General features: G+C 33.2%; 1 protein-coding gene and 1 long non-coding RNA gene across 4 annotated transcripts in view; one reads left to right on the plus strand and one right to left on the minus strand.

The window, feature by feature from the left end:
* LOC141500821 (uncharacterized) overlaps positions 1–4937 on the plus strand; it is a 34119-nt gene extending 29182 nt beyond the window's left edge. For both annotated transcript variants that reach the window (XR_012472048.1, XR_012472050.1), the window contains one exon: positions 2023–4937. This is a non-coding gene — a long non-coding RNA (uncharacterized LOC141500821). The remainder of the gene's footprint in view (positions 1–2022) is intronic.
* Positions 1–14594, minus strand: part of SOS1 (SOS Ras/Rac guanine nucleotide exchange factor 1) — a 180315-nt gene that overhangs the window by 65585 nt on the left and 100136 nt on the right. The window lies entirely within an intron of this gene.

Here is a 14594-nt window from a genome sequence, read left to right on the forward strand (position 1 = left end):
GTCTCAAACTCTTAAAAACAAGAATAAATGGACTAAAGTCAGCATTATATGTAACAAGGATAAACTAGAGTCTAATATGGGGTAAAGCAAGAATATCTATTGCAACTAACAATATGTTCCTCTCATCAAAAATACTGCTAATAACATTAACTCTAATATTGCTATAAATGGTAGTCACAGCAATAAAACCAAATAATTAAAGGATCAAAATACAGAAAGAAGGAAAAAAAAGCTCACTTTTTTGCAAGTGAAATGATGGCATACCTTTAAAACCTAGAGAATCAAATAAAATTAACTGAAAATATTAATAACAAAACAGAAAATAAATAAATGCAAATCATCAAGATTTCTGCATAATACTAACCAAACTCAGCAAGTAGATAAAAAAACTCATTTACAATAATTTTGGAATTTATAAAATACAGGGTAATCTACCTTCCAAGACACAAATAGGAACTATATGAATACCAATATAAAATGCTGCTTATGGAAACACAGAGAGAATTAAGGTAATAATAATTATGTTTGCAAATATGTATACACACATACATATATAAATTTTTCATCAGTAGATCAAACTAATACAATAAAGATGGCAATAATGACTAAATTAATTAATTTAGTGCCATACCAATCAACCTATAAAAGGATTGCTTAATAGAATTAGAAAAATGAAAATAAAATTCATCTGAAGGAACAAAAAGATAAAAAAATCTCAAATGAAATAAAGAAAAAAGTTCACTAGAAGGAAGTCTACCTAACCAGATCCCAAACTATACTATAAAGCTATAATCATCAAAACAATCTGGAATAGATTAAAAATAGAGAGATTGCTCAGTAGAACAGATTAGGTATCCAACATACAAAAGAAAAGAAATCCAGAAACTCAAAGACCACACTGCTGGGTTAAGGACTCATTATATGACAAAAACTGCTAAGAAAATTGGAAAGCAGATTGGTAAAAAAAAAAAAAAAAAAAAAAAAAAAAAAAGTTTCAAACCAACATTTCACACCACTTATATCTAGATAAACTCCAAATGGATACATAATCCGGACATAAAAGGATTGGGTATATGGATAGAAGAACAGTTCAAGACCTGGCAAGGTATAGAAAAGATTTGTTTTTTTTTTTTTTTAGGTTTTGGCAAGGCAAATGGGGTTAAGTGGCTTGCCCAAGGCCACACAGCTACGTAATTATTAAGTGTGTGAGGCCGGATTTGAACCCAGGTATTCCTGACTCCAAGGCACTGGTGCTTTATCCACTACGCCACCTAGCCGCCCCTATAGAAAAGATTAAAAAATTTTATTTACATAAAATTTTTTGAGTTTTTGCACAAATAAATCCAATGGGGCTAAGAATAAAAAGAAGAACTTTTTAATGGGGAAAAAAAAATCTTTGCAGCAAGTTTCTCTGATAAAAGTAAATTTTCCAAGGTAGATACTGAACAAATCCAAGTATTTAAGAATAAGAGATACTCAATCCCCAACTGATAAATGGTCAAAGGATATAAGAAATGTTAATTTTTTTTTAAGTTTTTACAAGGCAGTGGGGTTAAGTGACTTGCTGAAGGTAATTATTAATTTGTCTGAGGTCGGATTTGAACTCAGGTACTCCTGACTCCAGGGCCAGTGCTCTATCTACTGCACTACCTAGTCGCCCCAAAATGTTAATTCTTAATGAAAAAATATGAATTGTCTACAGTCATATAATAAAAAACTTCATATCATCATTAGAGAAATGCCCCTCATATAAATCAAACTGGCAAGCTGGCCAAAAGAAAAAGAAAAGGACAAATGATGGAGAGGTTATGTGAACACCAGCATTTTAATTAATTGGTAGCAGAATTTGAATGAAGTACAGCTATTCTAGAAGGTAATTTCGTATTATGCCCTCAAAGTTACCAAACTGCATTACACTCTGATCTAGTGATACAACTACTAGCCCTGTATCTTAAAGAGAGATCAAAGAAAGTAGGAAAGGACCTGTATATAAAACATATTTATGACATTCTTTTTTTGCAGCTGTAAAGAACTAGAAGCTCTTGGAGTGCCCTTCAATGGAAGAATGAATGGCTGCACAAATTCAAGTATATGAATGTTATGGAAAACACTGTACTGTAAGAAATTAAGACACAGGCAGTTTCAGAAAGGCCCAGGAAGATTTGTATGGCCCAATGCAGAGTGAAGTGAGCAGAACCAGGAGAACAATTCATACTATAACATCAATACTGATAAAACAATCCTAGGAAAAATAATGTCAGACCTACTTAAAAAAACTATCCCACTCCCCCAAAGAACTGAGAAAAATGAATTACTATGACATGGGCCAGCTCTATCATATAGGGAAATACTTATGAGTCATATATAATATATAAAAAATACATAAACATATACACATCTATGCATATATAGGTGTGCAAATACATATGTATGTATAATTATAAGTATGCATATATGCATACACATCCATTGAGTGCATCCTTGATGAAGACATTAGGAGCAAACAAGATGTGAGTGGGATTTGAGTGTTGATCATCATTTTAAAATTGTAGAAAACAAAAGATAGGGAGCCAAGATGGTGTAGGGAAAGTGTTCATCTCTCCCCCAACATTCTCCTCCAATTTAAAATAATTCCTTAAAATGAATTCTGGAGTAATAGAGTCAACAAAAGGTCAGAGTAAGATATTCTTTCAGGCTAAGACAACTTAGGAAGTCAGAAAGAGAGCTAGATGACATGGGAGTGAAGCCTACGTATATGAAATATCAATGGTGGATCCAAATGGGGGTGACAGAAGTAGTAGCAGTTTTTAGGAGCTCTCAAGTCAGAGATGGTTAAGGGACCTGGCAGCTAGTCTGGAAAAGATTACAGGAGACTCTGGTTGAAGGACCAGACATAATTTGGCAACTTCACTGCCTATACCCATTTCTGGGGCAGAGTTTGAGGGCATTATTAGTGAAGAGGAAGTAGAGACCCTGAGGTGCAGTATCACTTTTAATCAAAAGGGATTAGGGAACCTTCTTGAATATGGACCTAAGTGTATAAAAGGAGAATACTGATGACACCATTCCCCAGATCACACCATCTTGGAAGCATTCAAAACTTCCAAACTCCTAGGTCTGAAAACAACATGACAGAAAAAGCTTGAATCAATGAGACAGTTGCCTACCCTCCCCACTCCCTGGGAAAAGAGCCCAAATTTAACAATAAAGTTCAAAATGAAGACATGACATGGAAAAATGAACAAACCACACACAAAAAAGAACCTGACCATAAAAAAAGTTTCTATGATGACAGGAAAAGTCAAGACACAAATTCAGAAGAAGACAATGAAGTCAAAATAGTTATAAGCAAACCCTCTAAAGGAAAAAAAAAGTAAACTGGATACAAGCCCAGCAAGAATTCCTAGAAGAGATAAAAAATGATTTTCAAAATCAAATAAGAAAAGGATAGGTAAAGAAATGAGAACAAAGGAAGACACTGTAAAAAGACAATTAACAACTTGGTAAAAAGTGGCAAAAAAATACTAAAGAAAATAACACCTTGAAAACAGAATTGTCCAAATGGAAAAAGAGGTTAAAAAACTCATTGAAGAAAATAATTCCTCAGAAATGGACAAGTGGAAGTTGATGACTCCATGAAATATCAAAACAATAAAACAAAGTTATGAGAATGAAAATAGATTGGGGTGAGATAATTTAAGAATTATTGAACTGACTACATGCAGGGCTATCTATGATCAAGAAAAAAAAAAGCCCAGACATCATAATTCAAGCAATTATCAAGGAAAACTCCCAATATCCTAGAACCAGATGGTAAAACAGAAATAGAAAGGATCCACCTATTATCACCCAAAAGAGATACTCAAATGTTCCCAGAAATATTATAGCCAAATTCTAGTCCTGGGTCAAAGAGAAAATACTTCCAAGAAGCAGAGAGAAACCATTCAATTACCATAAAGTCACAGTTAAGGTCCTATAAGATTAAGCAGATATAAAGTTAAAGAAGGAGAATAACAAATAGAATTAAAATAACAAATTTAGAAAGACAAAAGAACAGGTTCTACAAGGAAGAATAATCTACTCAGCAAAACCAAGGAGAATACTTTGAAGGGGGGAAAAAATGGATATTTAATAAAATAGAAGACTTTTAAGCATTCCTGATGAAAAGTCTATAATTGAATAGAAAATTTGACTTTCAAATATAAAACTCAAAAGAAACATAAAAAAGCAAACATGAAAGAGATATCACACAGTAAGGTTAAAATATTTTCCTTTCTCTTTTAGATGATACATGTAACTTCTAAGAACTTTATCATAAGGCCAATTAGAAAGATTCTAGAAAGAGGGGGTTAGAGTAAACTGATTATGTTGGGATGATGTAAAAAAAATGGGTAGTTGAGAAAGAGGGATGTCCTAAGAAAAAGAGGAAGGAAAGGAAGAATGGAGGAAATTATCCTACTTAAAAAAGGTGCACAAAAAGAACTTTTACAATGGAAGAGAAAATGATTTGTGTGAGGGGATGGGGCTAGCCAACACTCAAATCCCACTCACATCTAAAATGATTCAATGAGGGAATGTGTGTGTGTGTGTGTGTGTGTGTGTGTGTGTGTGTGTGTGTATGTGTGTGTATTCAATTGGTAACTGAAATCTATCTTACCCAAAAGGGAAATAGGAGAGGAAGGGGATAAGAAAAAGGTGGATGAGGAAAGGATGAAAAAAGAAAGGCAGTGCTTGCTTCCTCTCCATCAATTATAACAAAATACTGTAAATCATTATCTGTTAAATGAATAAGTATTTAAATTAATTTCTTTAATCAATTAGATGCTAAAGTACACATATTTTTCAGGTGATTCAAGAAGTACACAGGACGTGACAGAGAAATGTGAAAAACATTGTGCTTTTCTTCAGATTAAATATAAATATCTCATTGATCCAAACATGCATTTGGTATCTAATCAATTTTTTTTTTCATTTTTGCAAGGCAATGGGATTAAGTAACTTGCCTGAGGTCACACAGTTAGGTAATTATTAAGTGTCTGAGGCCACATTTGAACTCAGTTCCAGGGCCAGTCTTCTATGCACTGTGTCACCTAGTTGCCCCCAGATCAACTTTTTAAGCTTGTTCAAAATGCAACAATATTAATGGCCTTCTCATTATTCTAATATAAAGTGGTATACTCAAAATTTTAACTGAAATTCAATTAATGGGGAAAAAAAACCCCTAATAACTGAGCTTTATAGTCTTAAAAAAAAGCCCAAAACAGAAAATTCTGCCCAAGTATGAGATTCTTCTAGCTGATTGTATATATTTTCTGTCTATTGGAAATGTATCCAAATTTGTTCCAATATCTGATCCAACTAGACAGAAGATCCAACTGAAGAAATAAGAGACAGAATATTAAGATTACATGGTTAAGATAATTTTAAAAGGCTTGTGATAGAAAAAGCCAAACACATTCAGAGGATAAAACTATGATGTCTGAATGTACACCAAAGCACACTATTTTCATTTTTAAAAACTAGTTTTGTGATTTTTTTTCCTTCTCATGGTTTTTTCCTCCTTTTGTTCTAATTCTTCTTTCACAACATGACTAAAATGGTAATACATTAAAATAAGATCATACATATATAATCCATATCAAATTTTATTCATGATCAGTCATAGGGAAGGAAGGGAGGGTGGCAGAAAACTATTGAACTCAAAAATTTTACAAAACAATCAATGTTGAAAACTATCTTTACATGTAATTGAAAATAAAATAAAATACTAAAAACAAAAAGGTTTCATTGTCTCCAAGGAACAAATTTGGTTTTCACTCTCAGAACTATATAAAAAATATTATTGATTATAGATACCATACTATATGCAAATAATTGTAGAGGAAGAATGATTTCTGCTTGCATGATAGGTCCTTTGAGTCCTTGTTTTAGCATAATTCTTTTAATAAAAATGATCATCATCTTCCTGCATCCCCCAAGAAAACTTAAAATTTCACTGTTTAATTGCTTATTAATTATAAAAAACTTTTTTGATTTGATAAAATGCTTCTGAAACAAGGCATTTACATTTCATACATCAAAATCATTCAATATTCATTAAAGGACAACAGAATAAAAAACTGATTAATGATCTAATGTCAGAAACTTCAAGGAGAAATAAAAGCAAACCCAGGGATATATATGCTTATCAACATATGTTCACACATCATATATGTATGCCTATGTTCTTTCTCTATAATGGAGAACATCCAGTGAAAGAGTCCAAATTGAAGATTTCTCTGAAGGTGGGATGGTTCTCTAGATGTTTTCGGTTTGTGGATGGTGTGGGACCAGCTATTGTACCTGCTCTCAAGGACATTATGTATCAATTCATAAGCAAGTGGGCAAAACAAAATATGTGATCACTAAAGATCAGGGTTAAATTTCTTGAAGAAGGTGACATGATCTGAAATGAGAAAGGAAGTTATGGAGCTCTCCGCTGTTAAGGTAGGAGATTTGACCAGATTCCGTGAGAGGAATGATGTAAAATCAGTCTGGAAAGACAGAATGGAGAAAAACTGAGAGAGGTCTAAGGTGTCACACAGGGAAATGAGGGTAGCCACTAACTTAAGAGGAAGCAGGAAGAGGAGAGATAGGGTAGATGCGATTTAGGAACAGATTTATGGCAGCTGTGCAAAGCAGGGCCTGGAGGAAGGCAAACATGAAGGCTCTAGTCCGAGTTAAGAGTTATAGATGCTCCAACAGGGTGACATCTATTTGAATACAGAGAAAAGAATGGAAAGAGGTTGTGATGGTAGCAGAATTGATAAGACTTGCCAGTGGACTGGGTATGGGAGCAGGGCTACAAAGTCTCAAAGCTCGATGACTATACTGATCTCACTGAAGAAATGTTTAAGTAATTGTAACTGACATTTAAACACTTATTAAATGCCTAGCTGGGTGACCTTGGGGCATTTAACCCCATTGCCTAAAATTAAAAAAAAAAAAACAGAAATAGGGGGTGGGACACTGAGGAACTTCAGGAGATCTTGAATTATATTAGTAGGAGAAAGGGTTTTGAGAAAAAGGGAGCAATGTGTGAAGGAAAGATAAGACCTTGCTTTCTTTTCTCCTTCTGTCACTAACCGTGTTAGGCCAGGATAATAACAATTATACTCTCTACTTGACAGAGATTTTGTGAGGCTCAAAAGAGATAATGTTGTATATAAAACTGTAGAATATAAAAAAAATATAAAAAATCAGGATATACAAAATGTAGTATATAAAGTAAAAATGTTGCTAACTCCATATAATAAATATAAAAGAAACACTGGTAAAAATTTACTAGTCCATAACAATACATTAATTAAAAAATGAATTAAAAAAATTATTTTTATAGTGGAGAGTTTACATGTGCCTATCTTTTTGGAGTTGCCTTTCAATAAATGGCAATTCTAAATTATATGACAATATACTGTACTTAAATAATAAAATAAAATAATAAAAAACTGTACCTAATTAACAATCTTACATTACATAATTAACAAAAATTTATTCAAAATACTCTAATACTTACTAGGTCGGTATCTTTAAGCAAGTCACTTATCTTAGAACCTTCATTTCCTCATCCATAAAGTGGGGATATTTGTACTATCTGCTTGGTCATTATGAACAAAGAGGTTTGTAGCTTCTCTCTCTGTTATGTGCATGCATATACATACATAGCCAAAGGCATTCAATATAATTAATCATATATTATATACATATGCATATATCCATACATAGTGTGTGTGTGTGTGTGTGTGTGTGTGTGTGTGTGTGTGTGTGTGTGTACATAAAAGGGAGAAAATACTACATTGAATTTATTTATCAAGTCTGGCTATAAGGACATTTATGCGATCCTAAAAGTGCTATTAAAAACAGGTGCTATTTCAAGTAATACAATTTACCCCTAAGAGGAAAGAGGTGACTTGAATATTTTGGAATGATAGTGTTTTATATTTTATATAGTCTTTTATGAAAGCAATTTTACTAAATAGACACATTTAAAAGTCTTAAATCCTTTTTAGACTCTGAATTAAACAAAGGGTTATCAACTACAGCAACAGCAAAATGCTGACAAATAATGTTAACTAAGTAGTTAGGCATATAAACAAATATTGTACCCCTGCCCCCCCACACCTGACTTGAGATAATTATTTAGATCCAAACACAAAAACTAAGTACTAATTTTAGCTATACGAATGAGATGACAAAGTGAATTTCATTTTTTCTTTTTTAAAAAGGGATTAGCAAAATTTTCGTGTTTGGTTAAAATCATCACAAGACAAAAGTACAAGGTAAGTTAAGAAAAATTGGACTCTGCTTCTAAACCTGAGGCTTATTTTCTACAATGTAAATAAGCATAAGTAGTGTTTGACCCTTTTCTTTGAGTAGGGAATAACATGGATTGATTTATTGTTTGTTTGTTTGGAAATATTTTAAAGTAAGTTAAGGGGAAAAGACAAAAGGTAAAAGATCTACAAATTAAAAAAAAACTTTAAAAACTGAAATGCAAAGAATCCAAAAATAAAATAGCACAAAAACAAACCAACTTCCCCAAATTTGGACTCCTCATAGGGATCCAACTAGGCCTAACTTTTTAGTTATTGAAACATTAGCAGCTCTCTCGCCTACCTGACGAGTCTGAGTTGCAGCCCTTCACTGTTTCCCCTCCTATTGTTGTAGACATCACAGCCATAACAAACATTGAAGAAGAGCTACAAAATGCAAGAATAATGGAAAAGCAAGTTAAAAAACTGAAGGGTGGAAAGGATCCTGGTAGTCTGAACAGGAACCCACCAATGAAAAAAAGGCTATGAGGAGAAGGAAATTGAAAATACAAAAAAGAAAAAAAAACAACTCTTCAACCACATCTGCTTCATACAGCAGTTTAGTTGACTTGGGATGACAAATGGAAAATATGGAATGAAAGACTCTCATCTCTTTATTATAGCCCTTGTAATAAATATGTTGTACCATAGTCAGGGACTTTATCTATGGCCAGGGTCTAGGCAGGTCATTTTCAGTCAATGCTTGTGAATTATTTTTTTTTTTCCCTCGAAAAGGGGAAAGAAAACTAAGTAGATAGAGCTTCTACTGGCTTGAGAGAGAAGTTTGATTTTATAACCCTTCTCTCTAACTTTAATTTCTGGCAATAAGATATCAGTTGCTGTAATTGTTCTTCGGCTATATGTAAAATTTCCTGATACAGCCCATTTTTAAAGTTATAAATAAGAGTATGCAGTGGTTTAAAAAAAGGAACTTTCATATAGTAGCAACAATTTTCATACCTACAGCATTTTAAAACTATTTTTTTAGGCAGGGGCCTGCAAAGCGACAGCCACAAATTGAGGAAAAGACCTTTTATTAGGAAAAAATATTTGCAACTAAACATTCATTATGCAATTATTTCTCTAGCTGGGACTTTATGGATGGGATGGACAGGGAAGAATTTCTGTTCCTGAAGTCAACTTTCTAAGATTTTAAGTTGCAAAGCAAGGGCTGAACTGCATTGATAGAGGGGGATCCTCTCCAAGACATTCCAAGACCAATAAAATCACAGTTACTGTTTTAGGGGAAAAAAGAAACCTTAACCCCCAAACAATACTTAACTTTGAGGGAAAAAGAGAAATTTTTACATTTTTAAAAATCTACTGCAGTTTTAAACTTCTATGTTTAAACCTTTTCCATTAAAATTCCCATGCTTAATATTCTGGTCTAAAATTTTTGTAGTAGCTGTGATGTTAGCAAAAATAAAAAATAAAAAACTAGGGGAAAAAAATTAAGGTCTATAACAAGTCAAGTCATTCAAATATCTGGTAAAGTTTTTAAATTTACTAAATTATAGTACAATCAACAGTCTAAGCATTTAAGGAGGAGTCTTTAGCAAGAGCCTTTTATAAAAGGGTGGCTAAGTGGCGCCATGGATAGAGCACTGGCCCTGGAGTCAGGAGGAGCTGAGTTTAAATTTGGCCTCAGACACTTAATAAACTATATAACCTTGGGCAAGTCACTTAACCCCATTGCCTTGCAAAAGAAAAAAAGAAAAAAAAAAGAAGAGCCTTTTATGAAAATCAACATCATTGCTAAGATAAATACTGAAACATTGAAACAGCAGTTTTATAAGTACAAGATTTCTTTTTTTCCCCTTTAAAGATTTTATTTATTTTGAGTTTTACAATTTTCCCCCCAATCTCAGTTGCCTCCCTCAACCCCCCCCCACGGAAAGCAATTTGTCAGTCTTTACACTGTTTCCATGTTGAAGTATGATTTCTTTGTTTTTCTGAAGTATAAGATTTCTAATTGTGTTTGTTCTTAATTTAATTTTGTATCATTACATTTTAGTAGTATTATTCCTTTAATTATATCCAAACATTCTTTTTTTCTCCCTACATAAATACCTGCAGGTAGATATACAGTGGGTAGAATAGTGACTCTGTAGTCAGGAGGACCTGAGTTCAAATTCAGCCTCAGCCACTTAATAACTATATAATCTTGGACAAGTCACTTAACCTTGACTGCCTCAAATCTATTTCCAGTTGTCCTGATTCATGTCTGGGCAATAGATCCAGAAGATTCTGGAGGAGAAAGTGTGGTTGATAACTTAGTAGAGTATCCCCATCACTCAAATCCAATTCACGTGTATGTCATGACATCACCTCTCTGATGTCATGGTCTTTTGAGAATGAAGAACAAACATCATCATCACCTAAAGATCCATTCCACATAAAAATACCTTTTAAAAAAATCCTGAAGAAAATACTTAAGAAGAAGAGATCCTGAGCAACATTCCTACCATTTCTCTTATTTTCTTCATTGGTAAGAATCCCTAACAACCTTAATGTCATTTATTTTTGATTCTTAATCTAGAAATGCTTATATTCCTGTTCAGTTAGTCTACCATTAATTTTTTTTTAAACTAGAACTTTGCGCTTACTAGAAGAATAGAATCATGCTTATGGATGACAGCTTTAGAGGACACAGTGATACCTTAAAATTATCTAGACTAACCCCCTCATTTTACAGATGAGGAAATTAAGACTAAGAAGTTAAGTAACTTGTCCAATGTTGATCAAAGTTATCTTCAAATTTTAAAGCTGAGTTCTTGATCTCATGCACAAAATTAAACTACTATAATGAACTAACAAATACCTTGAAATTCAACAACTCAGAATGAGGAAGCATCACAAACATTAAGACAAAAATAGAATGCTTTCAAGCACAGCTAACAAATTACCAAGAAAACATTTGTGTGTATGAATAAATGATATACCTTTCCAATATCTTGTATGTAAAGGAAAATACATCTCTCTTGACTATATAAAATAGGGTCACTTGACTATATGAAATAGTATCTATTACATTAAAATAGAAAGTGTAATCTTAAAAATTAAAGAGTTGAATACAGTCCTGAAAGACTTGTTTTATTTGTCTGGGTGTATACTTGAGAACTCAAATAAAATAACTACAGAACAGAAAATACTATTGATTTTAAATAACATTAAAATCTTTTAAATACTAAACAAATCAAATTTTATATGAATACTATTTTAAAATAAAGCTACTGTAATCTTACATTTTTTTCAGTTAAGATATTCCTGTCAACATAATAACAAATTTAAAAGTCATGGAAATTTTACACATTCAAAAATGATTATAAAACACAAAATATAATGAAATATTTTACAAGGAAATATTTATAAGAAATACCTTTATATTGAGGGAAAAATCCTCCAGTGTTTAATAGAAATGTTTAAAGCAAAGTCTCTGTCCTAGCCAAAAAATTGACTGAGTAAATGTAGATTTGCTAAGCAAATGGAATCCAGACATCACTTATATGAAAAGGGGTATAATTACTCTCAAAGTGTCCTACCCACTGCCACAAATAGCATTAATCTTAAAGGGCTGCTGCTATTAGAGTCTAGATTTCCCAGTTTTTATCTTGGATCTCTCCATCTCTTCATGGAATAAGAAGCTAACTTAAATAATTCTTCAACATTCAGCTAACAGATAAGAGGAAAGGTGGAGGCAAGAAAGCAAAGTTTGAGAATTAACTATACATCTGAATATTTATACATACGGACCAGAAAGGAAACTACTATTCAAGATGTGGGCTGTGGGTCCCAACGTTTGTGGGAAGTTACTGTTTTCTATTTGCACTAAGCTTCTCTTGAGAACAATGGTTAATTTGTGATTGTTAGTTGTTGCTGAAAGCTGCCAAATATGGCTCTCTAACTTCCTTTAACTCCTTAGTATTCTGAGAAGAAAAGGAGTTCTAAGGATGTCTTCCAGACACAGCTAGGTCTGGCTTCATGATCAAGGGATTGGCAACGCCTAGTCTTGGCTCTATTAGAAGACACTTTTCCTAAATTTGAAAAATATCAGGACACTTAAGAGGTATAATATTAAACATTGCCTAAGCAATATACCTAACTAAGCAAGGCAAATAAATGTTTGTAAACACAATGTACAGACAACCGGGTCATCAAAGATTAAGAGCAAGAAGACAACTCAGACATCGAATCCAAAACTCTCCCCCTACAGATGAAGACATTGAGGCCTTAGCAGATGCACTGGCTTGTCCACAATGGCACAGCAAGCAGGCATCAGCTGCAGATATGAACCAAAGCCTAGGACTCCAGAATCTTGTGCAACCGACATTTTGTGTTTCTCAGTTAACACCATGAACCCCAGTTTCAAATGGGGCCGAAAAGTTTAAGTTAGGAGTTTGTAAGCAATTGTGCACCTGCCAACAATGTCAGTTGCAAAAGCAGTTTTGAGTCTTCATTTTAACCCATGGTTTTATGGACCACATAGGACAAGGTTTTGGTGAAGTCAGCAGAATGAAAAGGTCTTGAAGCACAATCTGGTCAGATCTATTCATTGGGTGGTAAAGGTGAGAATTCAAAGCTAGAGTAATACTTTGTATTGCGGAACATGTTTCATTTTGGTTATGATGAATAAAATATATTGAGGTTAAGATACAACTACAAACTAGATTCAATGGAAGGGAAGTAGAATGAAAATGTCAAAATCTTGAGATCATTGGATCACACATTTCCAGTTGGAATTACTAACATTATTTAATACGACTCCTTCATTTTACACATGAGGAAACAGATCTAGAAGTTAAGTAACATACCCAGGGTCACCTAAATAGTAAACCTGTGAAATGGGACTGGAACTCAGGCTCACTAGATTCATATTTAGCACTTTTCCCACTATACAGATCTAATCCAAACTCCCTCCCTTCTTTTTTCCTTCCAGGAAAAGCTAGGGGAGAAATAAAAACAAATAGTAATAATATTCATTTTGTTCATTACATACACTAATAGAAATTGTTATCACTATTCTTTATTGCTACAGTAGCTCATATTTTACCTACCAGTTTACCTGTTATATACCCTCACAGAATGTAAAGTTCCTTGAGGGAAGGTCCTATTTTTTTATTTTTATCTTTGTATCTCTATATCCAGCACAGTGTCTCTCACATAGTAAGTGCTTATTATGATACTGAATTGGAGCCATGTCCTTTAGAAGATGACAGTCTAATTGGGAAAGTAATTTGTACTAACCCTGTAGCTTTAATGTATGTAAAAGAGATAAATTTAAACATAGGCAATCAGATTAAAACTTCTAGGTACTAATTTCAAGGAAATTTTCTTTGAAATGAAAGTATTTTAACTACACACTTAAGATAAGACATCAGTTTGAAGAGATAGGGGCACAATAGTCAAGGTACACAAAACAACATGAGCAAAGAGGCAGAAAAATGCTCAACATTTCAGAAGGAGACAGCAAGTGATTTAATTGGCCAGAGTATATGAAATGGGGCATGTGAAGCATGGGATAAGACAGATGAAATAGATTTAAAATAGACTAAAGGCAAATTGTGTGAGATCTTGAATGAAAGATTAAAGAATCTGAAAGTTAAGTCAGAAAAAGGCATTGAAAAATATATGAACAATGAAATGATGTGATCAAACCTATCTGTTGTAAAGAGTAATCTGGAAACAAAGTGTTGGAAAGACCAGAAGAGGGAGAAACTAGAGATCTGGAAAGTCTGTCCCACTGTTGAAGTTCAAGTGGGAGATAAACAGAGGCTAAATTAGAGGGGTAAGACAGGGATAAATAAGAGAAATCTCTATTGGTAAAGCTAAGATGAGATGACAGACACAAAGATTACATAATATAATAAAAAGACAACCAAGAAAAATAGAACTGAAGACTAGCCCTGAAAAAGGATAAATATGAAAAGACATGGATAATGTCGCATATTTTACCAGATTCACTTTAACGTTGGTTGGTTTTGTTGAGAATTAATTTTAAAGAATCTGTACAAGGGAAGGACATCTAGATAGAGAAAGAAAAGCAGAATATTTGGCAGTGAATATCATGTAAAAGCAAAAAGAAGCAATGTAACTTTAAAAAGTGGCCCACAGATTATCCACTATCTCCTTAATTGTCTTTTAATTCCCTCTACAGAAAAAAAAAAAAAATCATCCTAAACAACAAACCACCTACCACAATAAAATAAAATTCACAAAGAAGAGAAGAATGGAGGAGAAGGGGTG

The sequence above is a fragment of the Macrotis lagotis genome, chromosome 1 (assembly GCF_037893015.1).
Source record: "Macrotis lagotis isolate mMagLag1 chromosome 1, bilby.v1.9.chrom.fasta, whole genome shotgun sequence".
NCBI classification, from domain to species: Eukaryota; Metazoa; Chordata; class Mammalia; order Peramelemorphia; family Peramelidae; genus Macrotis; species Macrotis lagotis.